Consider the following 18,397-nt stretch of genomic DNA (forward strand, 5'->3'; position numbering starts at 1 on the left):
GACTTTGCATCAGCGACGCAATATTACGCTTGCAACATCCGCTCGCAACGTGGACGATAGTTTGGTAATCTTGGTAATAACCGTAAATTCCGCCGAATCTGGACTTTAATTGTTTATTCGCGTTTCTGACCGTGCACAAATAGTCGTAAATAACTCAGAATCCGACAACTGCTCTAAGGATTAATCTTAAACGTAAATCGTCTGTAAAGGAAGAAAATCAAATCAGACATGTGGCTCACGCAATCCAACCGGCACGATTGCATTTCGTATTCATCGCGTGAACAGAACGTCGCACTTTTTCTCCAGGAAAAACGTCGTGCGATCGAAGGGAGAAGGAAAAGCGTCGCGTCGCGCAAGCAGATGCACGCTGTACGCGCCGCGTCGCGAAAACGAAGACGGGGCAGCCTTCAATTATCCTCACTGCTTAGACGACTCCCTTTGAATTCTGCATAACTAATTTGAATAATTTCCTAGTTTACAGGACGAGCACGGCCAGATCTGGCGTCGTATCTAGCACGTAAACGCACTGCTGTCCCATCAGTCTGGCCGCCGCGCGCCGCATCGGCGGCTCGCGCGACGCGTATACGAGTCTTTTACACGGTATTTCGTCACGTTAACTCGAATTAAAATTCCTCGCACGACGGATAACACGACGGAGAAAACATTGTTTTCGTCACACTTGATCTCTCTTTTCCTCTGCCCTCCCTCTTTATTTCCTTCTCTCTCTCCTCTCTTCCTCTCCCTCTTTCGCGCGACTTGAAGATTTATGAGCGTAATGACATCGTACATCAGTCGGAAGCAAGGCCTCTGAGCGAAACTTGATTAACCCATTACGTTGCGTTATATGGAGCAGCTACTTTATAATCGCGCAAGATGAAGAGAGTCGATAAGTCGAATATCATGAGAATATCATGACGGTCAGTCTCGCCGTTACGTTAAACTCCTGGAAACGTATTGCCCGTGGCACATTACCGTAATATCCTCCGTAGTCTGCAACATTGATGTACAGAATATCCCAGAACAGACGTATTATTTGACTTTAATGTAGGTTTAATGTAACTCTTTTCTTAACAAAACTGTTAAGATACAGCTTCGAAGTGATGAAAGCGGAAATAAAAAAATTTTGTTAATTAAATATAGCAACTAGCAACTAAAGATAAATGCAGAATCTCTTTTTGCGTTTAATGTCTAAGTAAACTTTACCGTAGCAGAATTTCAATCTAAAATTTAGTAATTTATTTTCAATTGTCGTAGATTAAGAGTCGCATAAAGACGTGAAATTAAACTTCTTTTTAAAGAAAGCACCGACTTCACATTAAGAAATATAATTTAGATAGATATTTTAAAACCATAGGTTATATATATATCAAAATAGCTTTTCTTCTATAAATTTCGTTAAAAACATAATCTCAGATCTCTCCGGAGGATGCACCAGACTACGACAATGAATCTTCTCGAGTGAAATAATTCTGGCGATTGTGCGCGGCTGCGAAATAATTCATTTGGCGTTTCCGCAACGGGCGGATCGTGTGTGTTGCGGTGTGCATTGCGGCTGATATCTCGTCTCTCGTGGGTACTGTGTGCGAACCCTGACCGTACGTGGCAGATAACGTATGGGCTTTCGTGGATTTTCCTGTTTCTGCCGGCGGAGATAAGGAAGGAAACAGGAAACGACGGCGCCGAGGACGTTGCACGTGAGGTACATGCCCGATGAAAGCGAGCCGTTTTATCGCGGCGCGAAGGGAAATGAGTCGTTAAAGCAGCGATCATTTTTCAGGTCTCGTCCTGCATCGCCACTCGGCCGTTTGACGTTGGCGTCTAGTCGGATGTGACAATCGCCGAAGACAAGATTATACCCGTATTATTGTATCACCAGCGTATTTTAATTTTACCGAACATCGATACGATTAGATATATCTTTGCGCTTTTCAAATGCCAAGTTCTCATATTCTTAAGAAATATATGTTTTATTCTTTTCTAGCAAAATTATACGTCTCAGCGCCTGAGTGAGAATGATAAGATACCTTTGCCATCTGTTTCCGTTTGGAGTATTATACCCAGCGGGGCAAACTCGTCGCTAGCACGCCGCGGGAACAGCGTTTCGCGATGCGTATTCCGGTGCGTGTACGCACCGGAGGAACGAGCGCACGGTGCGTATAGCCACATCCGTACGCGGGCGTACATCGGGCACGCGGGAATAGCCGCGGGTAGAAGAGAGAGAGAAAAAAGAGAGAGAGAGAAAGAGAGAGAGAGAGAGAGAGAGAGAGAGAGAGAGAGAGAGAGAGAGCCAACCGGCGACGCGCTCGGTAAGCTACGACGAAGGTTATCTTACGGCGCGGATCTAAACGTTTTACCGTGTACGTAACTACCACCGCGCTCTCGCATCGGAGTACATTGTCATTTTATGGACAGATAGGCCCGCCTCGCTGCGCGCGCCCAACGAGCAACGACGGGCAGACGCGTACAATTTACGCGTCTAATTGCGCCGCTATCAATTTCGCTCGCCAAGTGAGACATTAAGTCGCGATTCGCTAACGAGGCTATCGTGCACGCTCGTTTCCTCCACGAGCGTTTTTCCTTTCTTTCCCCTCTTATTTCCCTACAAATTGTCCGAGGGAAGCAAGAGGCAAAAATTTCGAAGTAAAACGATTTAAATAATACACGCTTCTCGAATACTCTGCATCTCTCCTCTCTTATTTTCCAATCTTAACATACATATACACGATGTATCTTTTTTATCATTTTAATGACGATTTTAAAAATCAGAACTTGCGTGTTTATAAATCACGACTAAAAAAAAAAAGGTTAGCTATTAATATAATAGCCTGATAAACTTAGCAGGAAAGGTTTTCGACTTAGAACGTTCTCCAGTCTGAAAACTTTTAAATTAGATGGTTACGCAGCTGTTTTGACCCACGCTTTAATTATCGATGATTCGACTATACGAGACAAGCGTCATTCAGGCTCGAACACGTTCGCGATAGCCCATACAGTCCGCACAACACTTATATTGTAGCCTCGAGGCTAAACCGTGTATATGCCGAGAAGACTCGTGTTTTGGGTTCGCGAAAAGTCCCGTTAAGAGAAGTGACCACGTGAATTCGCGCGTCAAGGTCTCAAACGTTCAGTCACCGGCGCGGAGTTGGTTTCGTGGCTCGAATTGTCGCGGCCCGGATCGTCGCCGTTAGCATAACATTACACACATGACGCAACCGACAGCGGGGGAGGAGACGCGGGGCGGAGTGGTCGTAAAGGAGTAGACAAACGTACGTACATATATGTTGTAAGATTTAATTACATCGTTGCGAGGAAGAATGATCGCTGGAACTAGCAGTGTCACGCCTTTTAATCCGCGGACACCTCGGTTATTACTTCCCGCGGCTTTTTAAACTTGTCACCGCCGCCAGCGGGCGTAAATAATGCGGCTTTCTCCGTTCCGCCGCATTTACCGGCTACCTCTTCAACCCGAACGTCCATTACTGCATTATTTATTAACAAGTATACGCGATCTTAACTCACGCACCCCGCTCGAGATCGCCCCGTGACGCTCCTCCCTGTCACGCATGACACACCCGACTTCACATTACAAAATTTTCCTTCGGAAGTTAAAACGCAACAAAAGCAGAAAGTTTTATCCTCACGTTGTGGATTCCCCTATGGAAACTTTAACGATGACTGAATATCTGAAATCTTGTACGAAAATTTAACGCTTGTCACTATCTGCTCTCGATATTCTATTATCTTATATTTGATTATATACTTCTCTGGCAAATAGTACTTACCCTAATGGGTTATCAAAAAATCGATAATAGATTAATGCTTATCAATCTCAAAGCACGAAAGTTTCATTTGTACGTTGAGTAACAGTAAAGTGAATGAAGGATAGGGCACATTATCTATGAGCGCTGATTAGATGTTGTAACAGAATGACTGACATACTTATATACGTAACACGTGCCGTCCATTACACGTATCGCTGCAGCACTGTGTTTCGTCGGAGATAAAAGTCTGAAAATAATTGGATAAAGGTGATCGCACACACGTGCCACGTTTTCATAATCCTACCAGGAAAGCGTCGAGCGCTAATTTCACCGGGGAATGACAGAGGTGAGTGAGAACCAGCGATGATGGTTAATGAAGTTTAGTGCGGCGAAAGTGCTGTTAAATAACGCGTACTTTTGTCGCTCTTTGTTGCGGAAATTCGCGCAAAAGAGCGAACCATTAATTTCCAGAAAGTAGCGCACCGCGACATTAATTCGTATAGCATCCATTTACGTGTGATTAACACAATTTTAGACACTCTCCTTTTGATGAATTTCTGGAGAAGGATAATTGTAAAAAAGAAGCAAAAGAACAGTTAAAAAAAAAACATTCTTCACCTCTTTATCCGTAAAGCGAAAGTTCAAAGGATTTTAATTCGGCAGTTATTTTGAAAATGAGTAACATGTAGAGTGTAGTTATATGAAATAAATATTAATTCAATAGATAAGATAGTGCCAATATTAAAAATATAAGCTGATAAGAATAAATCACAGAAATACTCGGATGAGTGGCCAATTCGATGATTTGTTTCTTGTAACAATTTAATGCTATCATTCCCTTTTATTTTTTTAGTACTAAACATTCTAACAAATTTAAACTTCATAAAAAGGATATATCTAACATTATAAAAATAAAACTTTATAATTGTTCTTGAAAATCTTTTTTCTTTTTTTATATCAAAATATAAATTGAGCGCTTTTGGTTTGCCTATTGATACAATCGCCACTGCAGGATTTTCTCTATTATGCAAAAGAAGTGAATATATCTCGCGAGACACACAGGCACGGCCGAGAGGAAGGAAGGAGCGAGTCCAGAGCCGAGACAGTCCGTATCCCCCTTTCGTTCTGCTTCACGCACTCCCGCGTGGAGAGCAAGGGCGGCAGGACGGAGCGTGGAAGAGACGGAGGAGGAAGGACGCGAGCGCAGGATGAGGAGAGATTCACCGGAGAGCACCCGACCTCCACCTTGGTCGCCACGCATCGTGGAATTCGCATTCGGGGAAGAAGCTCTTCTACCACACCTCGCCTCGCCGCGCTCGCTTCAGCGCTCGCTGCTGTTTTGCATTTTACACTGGCGTTGAGATTTGGTCGTTAGATTCGCCGATGCACCACCGTTCCGGCCCTCCTCTCACCGGACGCACGGCATCGTCCTCCTCCTTCAGGAACGGAGCGTTACGAGCCACGTTCCTCGCGGATAGCTTTGAAATTAGTTAACATTTCTTTCGTCAAATTTTGTGTTTTGTTCACGGCATCGTAAAAACATCAATATTATTTTTATGTTAGCTTTAAGATCTAATTGTATTTATTTATAGCTATTTGATTTATCTCAAATATGTATGTAAAAATGCGTATATATAATTCTAAACTTTTCCGAACTATTCTTTAAAAAATAATTTTGCATCTTTCTACTCCTCAGATAAATATATTTTATTAAAATCGTAGTGTTTTTCAAAGTTTTCTATCATGCTTAACTTATTTAGTTCCGCATATATGTATTAAGCAAAATACTGTAAAATTAAAATGTTACAATAGTTATGATGAAATTAATTTTTTGTATGAAAACTATCTTTAGCCTCTTTCTGTTTCTCCTCCGACTTTTTCCTATTATCTTCAGGAAAGGATGCAATAGCCTGACCTCCCGTTGCGCTTTATACTTGCGTAGGACTTTTACTACACGCACGATGCATTCGTAAGTCTCGCACAACAAAAAACGCATCGACCCTGAAAGTGCGTCAAACTCGATGCACCGCGGGGTACGTATATGCCACGCGTGGAAAAACTCACGAACCGAGTTTCCGTCGATACGAATACTAGAACGAAGAGAATTGTCGAGCAAGAAAATTCTTCTGTATTCTTTTCCTTATACGTCTTTCCAATTAAATAAGATTAATAGATTATTATCTTACAAACCTTTCTGAGAATTAGAATTTAATTTACAGTTAAAGTATCTTTTAATCACAAGCTATATATCAATTCCAGTTAACAAAATCTGAATTCTAATTAATGACATGCTACTCGAAATCAGTTAGGTAATATAAATCATAAATAGATTGAATCTAAGATTAGAAAGATGCAAAAAATACAAAAAATACTATTGCGGGTGTTCGATAATTGTTATTCTGCAAGACAAGATGTAATGACCGAGACGCGAGATAATATACTACACAAGCGCGCAATCATTTCTCTTGTTACCTCTCGCGCGTATTCCATGGCAAAACTGTGACGCTATGACGCGAGCGATTATCTAATGTCTCGTCTAAAGAAAATCTCCAGGTGGGTAACCCACTAAACTACAAGGGAGACGGGCATGCAATAAGGACAATAGACTCCACGAGAGTCTATACTCTGCGGTGCGACTCGTGCGCGTGCAGGCAATTGCATTGTGGAGAAAGCTAGCCTCACCTACAGGACTATCCTCCTCCTCCTCCTCCTTCTCCTCCTCTTCCACCCTCGCTTCTCTCTCCCGCCGGTTTCTCTGTTGCTCACCTGGACCATCTTACTTCCATCTCGCGCTTACCAACAATGTTGTTGCAATCGGCCAAGCTCGCAAATGTCGCGTCGCGAGATGAGATGGAATTACAAGAGAGGAGAATATTAAGAACGAGTTTCTCTAGGAAGATGCGGATGTCACAACGAGAGAGAGAGAGAGAGAGAGAGAGAGAGAGAGAGAGAGAGAGAGAAAAGGAGAGCAAGAGAAGGAGAGAGAGAGAGAGAGATATGCGGAAAAATTTGATTACGACATCCTCTTTCTATTCAAATCATTGGCAAATTCACCGATAAACAGTACTCGACGTGGCTTAAAATCACAAGTACTGAGGAGAATAATTCCGCAAATTTGCAACTATTTGTTTACTAAAAATTTGTAATTTCTATTAACAAATAATTGTAAATAAACATAATTTCTAAATAGTAATCGCAGATTATTTTTAAGATTCCTATATTTTCATAGAAAGAATTTCTATGTATTGTTTTGCTTAGGTTCCTTCGAATTTAATTCCAAGGATAACACATAAAAAATAGGTTACATGCGCTTCGACAATTCTTTCATAGATTATAGTCTTATCTATGATATAAGACAGAGAAGGAAAGTTCAATTAATGTTCGAGTTCCAAGAGACAACGATAGATCCACTGTAAGTTCATTACTAATCGTAATCCAACTTCGCTTCTTCGTAAGCTCCATATATTCTCGTTTCCCCCCTCATACCAAGCAAGTCGCGCGAGCACCGCGGATTATGTTTCATGTAAATAATATTGCGCGAGATCAGTCACTCCCGACGCGGGGGATTCCGGATCGAGGATACACCGGCCAATTCAATGCAAACGTCTGCATTAGTTGATCGACATCTCGTGAACGCGTTACAGAATGGATTGAGAACGAAGATCGGGACGCAAGTTGATTATTATTGTGAAAAATTAACATCTTATCTTTAAAATTACAATACAACTAATAACGTTTTCTTCTTCAAAATGAACCAGAGTTATTGGTACTTCTAAAAAAATAATTTGGTAATTAACGTTTAAAAGAATAGAGACAAAAGTGAAAAAATTCTTGTATATTTTCAGTTCTCAGAGATAAAAATTTTTCCAATTAAAAATAATTTTTTTAAGATGGTTGGATAACATACACAATGGTAAACAACTCTTATATAAAAAATTTTAATTAATTTAGCATTTATTCATTCACTTTTGTTAAAACGCATTCTATGAAACATAAAGAAAAGAAATACAACATAATATTCCAAGCATATAAGCTTCTCGTAAGGTTATTCATATTGTGCTGGAATTTTTTATATTTATTATTCATTTATATATAGTTATTTCAAACAAAACTAACACAGTAGAACAGTGCATATTTAAACGTACCGTAAAACGGTGATCATTATGATAAAGTATATTACGATCAAAGGAAACTATGCGATACACGCGGATACTGCAAATATACTCAGCAACCTATTTGTGTCGCTGTACTCACAAGTACTAGCTGTCGCGAGGGCCGCGTTATATTCGTCGATAAAGCACCCCGATAAAACCCGCGATAAAACGCCGAGTCGTTACTCGCCCACTCTTACTTCGCACTTGCGCGACCAATTAGCTATCAGCTGGCGGCGGACCTCGTCCGCTTAGAAACAAGAAATCAAAGGCAAGGCTACCGTCCTGCCGCGGTAAACGCGTGAGAGTTCCCGCCGCGTACCGTACCGAATCGCGGCGCGTAAATACGAAGAAACCCGCCATCGTGAACTTCACCACCAGCACGAGCCTCGCACGGCCACAAAAACAGAAAGAGAGAGAAAGAGAGAGATCATCCGGAGCACCACTTCTCACGCGGAAGCACCTTGAATTAGTGATACTCTCTTGTCGCGCCGCCTTGTACCCCCCGCTGTTGTCGACCTGATCTCCGCGGATCTGGCGCTCGCTCGCAAATTCGCACGAAGACCTTCCGTCGTCGAATTAACGATTTCTACAAGCGAGAGAAAACAGGATTCCGGAGCGTGCACGCGAAGATGGAAAAATCTTTTCGCTTAATTAGGCGAATGGTGCCGGTCTTAGGAGCGAGCGAAAACCGCTGGTAGGATTTGTGCTCGTTGCGATGCCATAAGGGATGCTATAAGCATACAACTTTACACGATATTAAACCCGTACTGGGCGAGAGAAAAATGTCTTGGTTATTAACTTGTATCGCTCGGACAATGCAATTAACAAACTAACAAGGAGACTGTGTCAATATATAGAACTAATTAAGAGCAAGCATCTTTTTATTTCTATATGTAAAATATGTAAAATTTAGAAATGCCACATGCGGTCCAAAATAAAATTGATTTAATCAGCTTCTTACTTCATCATATTTCTTTCTCATCACAATTTTTCATAAAATATTATACATCGTGCAAGAGTGAGTTAAAGAAATTTTAATTCAGTTGAAAATTAATGAATAGTCGCCTGTTGTTCAATGGATCGCATATTTAATTCTTTACTTCGTTGGATATAGTGTCAATAACTAATCAAGTATTGATATTTCGTCAAAGTAGACGTGGTAAATAACGGTACACTGAACAGTGTCTAACATTCATTAGTACAAATTGACTTTTCACTGAATGAGGTTTATCTGGCTTAAACACATAAATCCGGCGAGTCAATATTAGATTCTAGATAAGTATATACATAATGTCGAGCGCATTATGGCTACGCTGAAGCAAAGCTGCTATAACAATATGCACAAAACGATGTTACATGAAATCTTGGATATTATTATTACTATTTTAGTTTCTCGACAAGGATCAGGGGAAGCTGGCAAGAATAACTTGTGCCAGATGACTTTTAACGTCAATTACGCGAAGATTCGGTGAAAATATACGTGTAGTTACACACGAGAATTACATCTTGCAACGAAATTTCCATAGTTAATATTGGAAACGGTTGACTGTTGTCATTTATTACGTTTCTTTGCTCTCCATGCTTAACAGGATACATCGAAAGTGGAGAATACGAGTGTATGCGTGGGTGTATTTACGAGGAAGCCCGAGGCGATCTCGCGGGGCTGTTAAAAAATACGCCTCGCAAACTCGTCACCGCTTGCGGATCATTAGCGCGATTTGCACGCGGCCTGGACAATTTTAATCACGACGGGATTCGTTATCGCCGGTAGAAACGGATGTTAATCCAACAATTTATTGCATAATCCGAGGCAAAGTGTAATCTGTGTTTCTCTCTCTCTCTTTCTCTCTCTTCATCCCTTTCCTCGCAATTTTCAAGTCTCCTTTTCTATCCGTCCCCGGCGTGGTTTCGCTCACCCGCTGATTTCACGGCAAGTAATTTAATTAGTCGGAAGGATACTGTTTCGCATCATTCCCGGAATCTAGCCCGCGAGCGCCGGCCTGCAATTAGTTGATTTCTTTTTGTAGACGACCACCATAGCGTCACTGGCGTGAAGATCGTCAGATAATTCGGTCCCTCGAGGCGGAGAACACTCCGATATGTTATCCGATAACGACACAAATGGGGAAATGTTTAAGTGAGTAACAGACAATAATTTTTGTTGGACTATCTTCTCGAATCTTCTCGCCACATTTTGACGACGTATGCACACATACAAAAATATAAATATGTACATTCGTATCCCTGTAGCTTGATTGAAACGTGTTGAAGATTTCAATGATTAATAAGGAACTGAAACGTGTATGACGTGAGGAAAATATAATGCATAATTAATAACGGCGTACTCTTACGTGAGATGACGCGCCTACGATAGGTAAACGGTTAACGATCAGGAGTCATCGATCTATAAACGTCGAAGGCTGCGTTGTCGGCTCAGACCTTCTTTCGAAGCAATCTCCTTTACGCGGGGCCATTGACGTGTCCCGTTACTCTCGGTAATAATTATGTTGCCTAACAATAATTAACCGTGCCTATCAAGCGCTCATTTGTCAGAGTAAATATGCGGTCGATATTCGGGTTACGGTGTTTTAATACTACATTGCTGGGGTGGCACTCGTCAAGATACGTGCATGCGGGTAATAAACGAAGTCACAAATATACGGTAGCTCGGCTAAATGCCGCATGGCTGTTATCGCGTATTACTGGAAGGATTAAAAAGAAGCACATGCGGAGAAGAGGTAAGGAGCGGCGTAATGTCATTCGACGTAGCGGTACATAGGTTTCTCGTAATACCGGACAATTTTTGCGAACGCTGTCGAACGCGGATACCCGTAACGTACTTGAAATGAAATGTTATAATAGCTCGAACCATTAAATACTTAAGAGATTCTACATACTAGGCTTGTAGACATACATATATTAATCTGCATTCAGGTTAATATATGTCTGCAAGCGTTGTACAAAGAATCTCTTAAGTATCTAAATTTGAGCTACTCAAATCTCGAACATTATTATATGTATTATATACAGCCTTGGCCAAAATTATTAAGCACTCTATTGAAATAAAGCTTTTTTTCTTTTAAAATATTTATTTTTGAAAGAAATAAAAAATAAACGCATAAACACGTTCATAATAACGCTCTAGTAAATAATTTTTAAACAATAGAAATATTTCCTGGTATTAGATTCAGTACAGCGTAATGATTATAGGAGTGCCTAATAATTTTGGCTATAAAGCTGTATATGTAAGATGAGATAAAGCACATGTACAAAATCTAGGATCAAAGAAATACTACCGAAAATGCTCCGCGTGATCACGGCCGAGTAACCGTACATCAAGCGTGTGGGAAGGCTCATAGAGGCAATGCAAAGGCGAGACAGAAAAGGTGAAAGGGGAGGAAGGCACGTACGTCGGAGCGACTGCATCGACGCCACTGAAACGTTCGTCGTCACGGTGACCTTTTAAGGTGCCGAAGGGTACCAACCTTTCCCCCTGGCAGCCATACAGCGTCGGCAAAGAGCATTCTGAGACGATAAGAGAAGGCCCATCGCGTAACAATGCCGGTAGCTGTCGTTTCGCGCTCGCGCACGGTTCGCCGCTGCACATCTCCTCTCGGTAATGGGAGGGATTCTGTTTCCTGTCGAGGCAACAGATCGCGCATACTAAACCCCGTCGAAGCTACCGTTAGCATCTGTAGTAACTCGCCAGACAAACAGGCCTTTTCCTAGAGAGCTCTGTCTAAGGTTCATTCTGACCCACACATATATCTCGGAACGCTACGGTGCACGGTGTCAGTGATGGAACCTGGGTTTTTCTCCCCGCGAACGAACACACTTAGCTTCACGTATGACAGGCGCCAGAGCGGCAGACTAAGCTATATTTACAGGCAATAAGTATAGTCCCATAGCGCATATACTTTTGATTTACCTTACAACGCGGACTTTTAGATGTATCCTAATTCGTCAAGCATCTGCTAACTTCCGCTGAACGGCTCTTTTCTTATCTTTTGATGACCGCACGTGCATCTTACTTAAAGAAAAATTTATCACTACACTTATTTATTAATGATCTCAAAATTAATTGAGATTATTGCGAAAATTGGAAAAAGAGAAGCACATCCTGTAGTTCTCCTGAATTCTTAATACTTAAACGTATTGTTAATTTTATGAATAAAACTAATATCATCAGTACAATACCAGAGAAGCGTGGGAGCAATATTTTCAATCTGTAAATCAAACTCGAATTCGCTCTACACAGTATGGATTTTCTAGAACGCAACCTTCATATACCTTCCTTCAACGTTCTCTTTCCTCCCTCGGACGAGCCGCTTCCATTACTTCTGATTTCTTGCCGCAGAGCTTAATTCACGAGTCTTCCGGTGCAAATTACATTCGAGATTGCATATCGACCGTTTAACCCGGCTAATTGCGCTAAACCGAATTTTAACTACGTTAAATGCAAACGCATCGCGGACGGGAACACGACGTCTACTAGATAATTCACGTAGATACTTTTATCTTGCAGTTGCGTCAGAAGTACAATGGCATGAGATCGTTACTCCAGCGTAGCGTTAAACGTTAATTCAACAATTAGATTATATTGGTATCGCGCATATATCCTGTAGTAATCAAGTATCTTGATAATCAAGTAAAAAGCTGTATTAACAAATGATCATAAGTTATGCTCCTTTTAGCGGTGTTCATACGTCCTGGACTCTAGAAGGTAAAAGCGAGTCGTCTAAAAAAAAAGCTAGTTGCATTTATCAAATTACAGTCGGAAGCGTCACGAGCGCGTAAGGTGATCAAAAAAGATCGCGGTGTTATGTTCGCAGTATATCTCAGCCCTTCGAGCCATTGTGTCGGCGAGATTACGTGGAATCTATCGTGTGTTATACGGAACGGCTGAATAGATAGATAAATGGATACCGTATAGGAATAGCCGGAGTCTGGGACTACTAAGGGGCACACTACTGGCTCGGTTGAACAATAGGGGCCCCTCACTATAATCGGAAGTAAGTCTTGTTAGCGTAATGCGTAACTGTACATAGTGAACGGCTAATTTCGCATTATATCCCATTACGTATCGACGGATTAAGGTCTTGGGATCTCGTCGTAGATCTTCCTTCGTTTTCCTTTACTAGGAAATCCGCAACTTTAGACATTCTATTAATCGGCCGATTATATGATTCGTTAACAATATTCATATGTATATCAACGATGTTTAAATGTACCGCATCGTACATTTCTTCCACGTGTCAATAATATTTAAAATTGTTTTTTATAAAATTAAGATTCAATCTTTATATTTTATCTAACTAAAGTTATGTGTGCATGTATAAGTAATTTTTTCAAATAAACTAATAATTGTAATTGCGATACCTTTTTCAAAGAGATATGTTACAGTTTAAACTATTCAATTATAATGATGTGCTTTGACGATATAAACAGAAGTTACGCGTCTGATACTTTCTCCAAGCTGTATATGCAACTTGTTATTAAGATGCTGGAACCGCGCTTAGATCGAAAATGCATCGCGTGACACTTCTCACACGTTTCGCGGCGATAAATTCTTGCAAGGCGTGTGTTAACACGGTAGAAGTAATTTCGCACAGAAATGTCGGGGAGAAGGTCGGAGAGCGACTTGCAATATTTATCTCGACATAAATTGCTGAACGGTTTACATGCAGGCTCGTCATAAATATCGTGATGCGTATCTTGATACGCCCGCTCGTAACCACAGTGGAACACAGTAGCCGCGAAAGCAATAATGGTCGTTTGTAATATTAGGAAGAAAACAGACGAGACACTTAAAACGCGTGAATCATATCGCGGAAGCAACCTCAAATAAGTTATGAATAAAAAATAACAGCTATATTACTGTACTTTAGATTGTTTATGCAGAATTTTAATATTTGAGCATAAAGACTTTTTACCATAAATTTTTTGGTCAAATAAATATTATAACGGCATATTTTTTAAATATCTTTTTCCGGGTGATTCTGATCTAAAATTAATGCAATCTTTACATTTCTTATTTTTTTATAAATAAATGTATAAAGAACAAAATATTGGTTTTTAAATATATAATACATTTACAAAGATGCATGTTACACGCCTATTTGAAGTTTTATGATCTTCTGATTAAATGCGTCGCGAAAAACATGTCCGCAAGTGCATCTCGGCACAGTCGTGCGTCTTGCGGAGCAGTCCTGGCATTTAAATGTTAGCTCTACCTGCCCAATGGTATTTTACCATAGTGTACGAGAGGCCTCATCACGCGCCGTTCGCCGTCGTTCTGTTCAATTTCGAAAGTTAAATGTCAATGAGCAAGCGTGCCTACACGTTTCAAGCTGCACCCGGCTACATGTTTAAAACAATAAATCTCTTTTCTGAAGGAATAAAAAACCTATGCAGACATCGCTGTCCTTCTCGATGCACTTCTGCATAGCACGTATTGGGCATTTTTGTAAAAAAATATATGAACATTGGAAAATTCATAATCATTGCATATATATATTCCTAATTTAATATATTTCTATAATTTAATATACTTATTTTAATGTCATCTTTATTGCACGTATGTTTGATTCATTTTTGCTGTTTCAAGTTTGAAAAAAAGTAATAAGGAGGCTAAACGAATAAACGCAAGATGAGTAAACGAATAACGTTTTTGTTGCATTTGAGAACAAGTTTTCTACGTTTTAAACTCCGACTCCACGAGATCGAGGTTCGAAAGTTTGAGCCACTCCAAATACCAGGTCAAGTTCATCATACTTAAGTAGGTCCATTAAATCGTCATCCAAGCGTGGCAGCGATATTATTTCTAGGAAAGGTTTGTCCCGTTTTCATTAAATCGTGACACGCTTCGTGATTCGCTTCGTCGATAGTCGAGGAAAGCGATGGAGATTTCTTATCGTCCCTTTTACCATATCCGTTTCGTTTGAGTTACGTAAACTCATAGAAAAGTAAGCAGCCTTTGAAGAACACGTCTCGCACGTTAACAATCGTGTCACACTCGAACGACGATATATCTCCTTAGAGCAATGGTTTTTATTTTTCATATTTATACGTAACGTATCTGCTAAAGTAATATGCAGTACATAATACATCAATTTAAAAAAAAAAAAATGTTATATATCATTATTACAATATTATACTATTGAGTTGGCCAATAACTCCGTGCGGTTTTTTATAAGTAAAATTTATAAGTAAAAAACCGCACGCGGACTTATTGGCCAACCCTATATTATTTTCAACTTAATAATTATTATAAAATAAAACATGAAAATCAGTATAATATAAATTTAATTGAGCAAATATTTTAAACGAAAAAAATATGCCTATATTAATTACCATAAAGTCATTAAATTACGACAATTAATTATCGGAAAATATTGCGGTATCGCGTTTCTCTCCTATGTCACGATTATCTGATTAATCCTACCTCATTACGCGTCACGCAAAAATGACGTTACCATAATTATCCTCCGTCCATCAGTCTCGGTAAGAGAGAGGAAGAGAGAGAGAGAGAGACAGAAACTAGTTACGACGAGAAAGATGGGTCATCGACCAGTGGCGCGTATCAAACGGCAATAAAAAAGCAGCTCGTCGTGGTCCGTTCGAAAGCGCGCGCGCGTCTCTAACGGATGAGCGTCCTGTAAGTTGTCCCGACTTAAGGACAAACGTACTACTCCGGGTAAGGTCACCCGGGGCTTCGCTCGATGCAGCGCGTACATTTCCGCGTTCACGCCGACCGGCCGACGCGGTGCGGCGCGGCGCGGCACGGCACGGCGCGGCGCCGCTCGGCTCGGCTCGGCGCGGCCAGTCACTGAGAGAACGTCGCCAGGTCGTAGGTCGAATATTCGATAGGCGAACGCCTGGTTAACGGTACACCACCTCGCCGGGTGCCTCCCCGAGGTTTTGACAATCCACGTCGTAGGCAATCGTGCCTGCAGCGCATGGCATACCGCGCGCTCCTGCCGTGGATTCGCACCGTCTCGCGGACGATCGGACGGCAACCGAGAAGAAACGGGACAGAGAAAGAGAATGAGAAGAAGAGAGAGAAGGGGAAAGAAAGTGAAGGAGTGAAAAAGAGAAAGAAAGGGAGAAAGAGAGAGCAGCACGATGGGAGATAAGGTGGGCGGCGGATGCTGTGAAGAAGAGATGAAGAGGATGGGGAGAGTCCGAGGGAGGCGCGAGCAATCGGCATATATCCGAGGACTCGGACGAGAGAGACGTGTGCATCGAGAATTCAAATAAATCGCTAATTGAGGGTATTTATCCTTTCGCGTCAGTGATGCACGTGTACGCGGTGCCGTGTACGCGGTAACCTGTCGTATGTCCGTCATTTCCCTCTGCACCGCAAAGCCGCGGTTCGTCATCGCAAGTGGTATTTTCATCGATATTATACGGGTGTACCTTTGACCACTGGCGAGCGTGGGGAACGTTACTCGCGAAAAGAGATTGTCATGTGAATCGATCGATCGTATATAATTTCCGTAAGTCGCATCTGCACGGTATTCACGAAATAATCCTTTCTTAAATAACTTCTTTGCATCGAAATCTATCAATACCGTTAATTCTTGTTAAAAATACTGGATGAAGCAATAAAATCACGAAATTACCACATTCTAGGATATATACTTTGCAAGTAAAAGAAATACAACTCTATATTTTTGGCATGCCGTTCTCGAGCGATGGAGACTTGTGCATTCTACTTGCTAAACGACGCATTCGCATCACATAGATCCACGTGATTCACGTGCATTCGCGCGGTGAATAAGATGCAGCGGGACCTACCGGTCACGAAATAAATTTATCTTTTCAAAGATACACGTGGAATCTCGACAATTTTACTCGAACGTATCTCTGTCCACAAGGACTGCGGCTTTTTCATTGCGCCTTCGTATTTCCGCATAGTTCGTCTTTGAATTATCTATCTTCTTTCTAATCAAGAGAAATTAATACATCAGACAACAATGTAAATAACTTACTCGGAATTTAAGCTTACAAAAAGATTTGCCAAGGGGAATTGCTCATTCCGATAACATAAAAATTCACAAAAAAATTAAAAAATGCTCAAAAAATAAAATTAAGCTTTTTAATGCCGTAATCTTTTTACAATTTCTTTTTAGATGCTTAACGTTCTCTAGACTTTTCTAACCGAAGATTGAGTGATAAAAAACGCAATTCATCGGATTCGCGAAAATTTTAAAAAGCCACCGCAGATGCGAGATCTTCTTTTTTCAAACGAGACGGCAGCTTACTCGCGCACGTGCCTGTGTGGTTATCGAGAAGGAGAGGGACCGGAGAAGAAAGAAGAAGCGGATACGAGGTAAAAATGAAAAAGTCACTGATGCCATGCGAGCGACGTGACCTCTCGTCGGTGACCCCGGACGAACCGGCCAGCGACGACGAGGAAAGGGGAATGCCAGACCTCAGGCTACATTCACAGTTCGCCGAAAAAGGCATCGCACACAACCGGCACACCGATTGTGCCGATCGGTCAACAGACGTACGTAGCTCGTCCGAGAACTCGTCTTTTCCTGATTGCAGACAGGCGGAAGAATCGCCGACTGATTCGATGCCGCGAATGAAATTTGTCATGGGATCCTCGTATTTGACGTTTCCCCTGTGATCTAATCGGTTTATTTACGGTACAATACTACAACTTGATTAATTTGACTGATAAAGAAATAATGATTTTTTTTTAAACGAAAATTAAATAAGTAATATTAATCTATTAAATAAAATAACAAATACATTTTTAATATTGATTTCCTGTCTCTCTCAAGTTAAATTAACTCAATAGAAAAGTTAAAGGCATTAATCAAACTGTAATAATAATAATAATTAAAAAAATGCATGGGTGTGCATAATGTTCTCGAAGAAAGAAAATAAACTCGTAAATGCTCACTTGAATTCAATATAAAATATTTTGAAATTTGAAATCTTCAACTATATTCGAAATATTAAATTTTTAAAATTGATGATTCGACGTTTACGACAATATTATTTTGCAAGCGCAATTTGTTCCCATGTTCTATCGGACGCAATAGGTTTCGTGGCACAAATCGATTTGTCGATTCGTGCCGTTCCCTCATCAGAGAAAACGGTCGAACCAGTGAGTTAATATCATTCGACAATTGGCAACTGGCAACAGCCATTAAACGGTCAGCGAAACTGAAAATGATAAGGTCCGGAGGGACTGTCAGCCACTTGGCCATTCCACGCGCGTCCGTTAGTTTCCCTCAACGACTTTCCTAACTTCCTATTTACTTTCTTAACTCATAACTCGTGTACTTGCCTGTTCGGACAAATTCCGGTTTTTAAGGCTCGATGCTATAAGCGAACGCTTTTCGTACGAGCGTAAGGCGCATAATGGTGACTTACAATTAATAAAACACTGTCATTTAACACATCGTCATGTGCAGGAGTTATTATCATGAGACTGTTCGCGTTAATATAAAAATATAAATGTGT

The 18,397-nt window shown here is 40.9% G+C and overlaps 1 protein-coding gene across 4 annotated transcripts in view; it reads right to left on the reverse strand.

Annotated features, from left to right (window-relative positions):
• Window positions 1-18,397, reverse strand: part of Sano (CABIT domain-containing protein serrano) — a 135,342-nt gene that overhangs the window by 64,895 nt on the left and 52,050 nt on the right. The window lies entirely within an intron of this gene.

This window comes from Temnothorax longispinosus, chromosome 8 (assembly GCF_030848805.1).
Source record: "Temnothorax longispinosus isolate EJ_2023e chromosome 8, Tlon_JGU_v1, whole genome shotgun sequence".
NCBI lineage: Eukaryota > Metazoa > Arthropoda > Insecta > Hymenoptera > Formicidae > Temnothorax > Temnothorax longispinosus.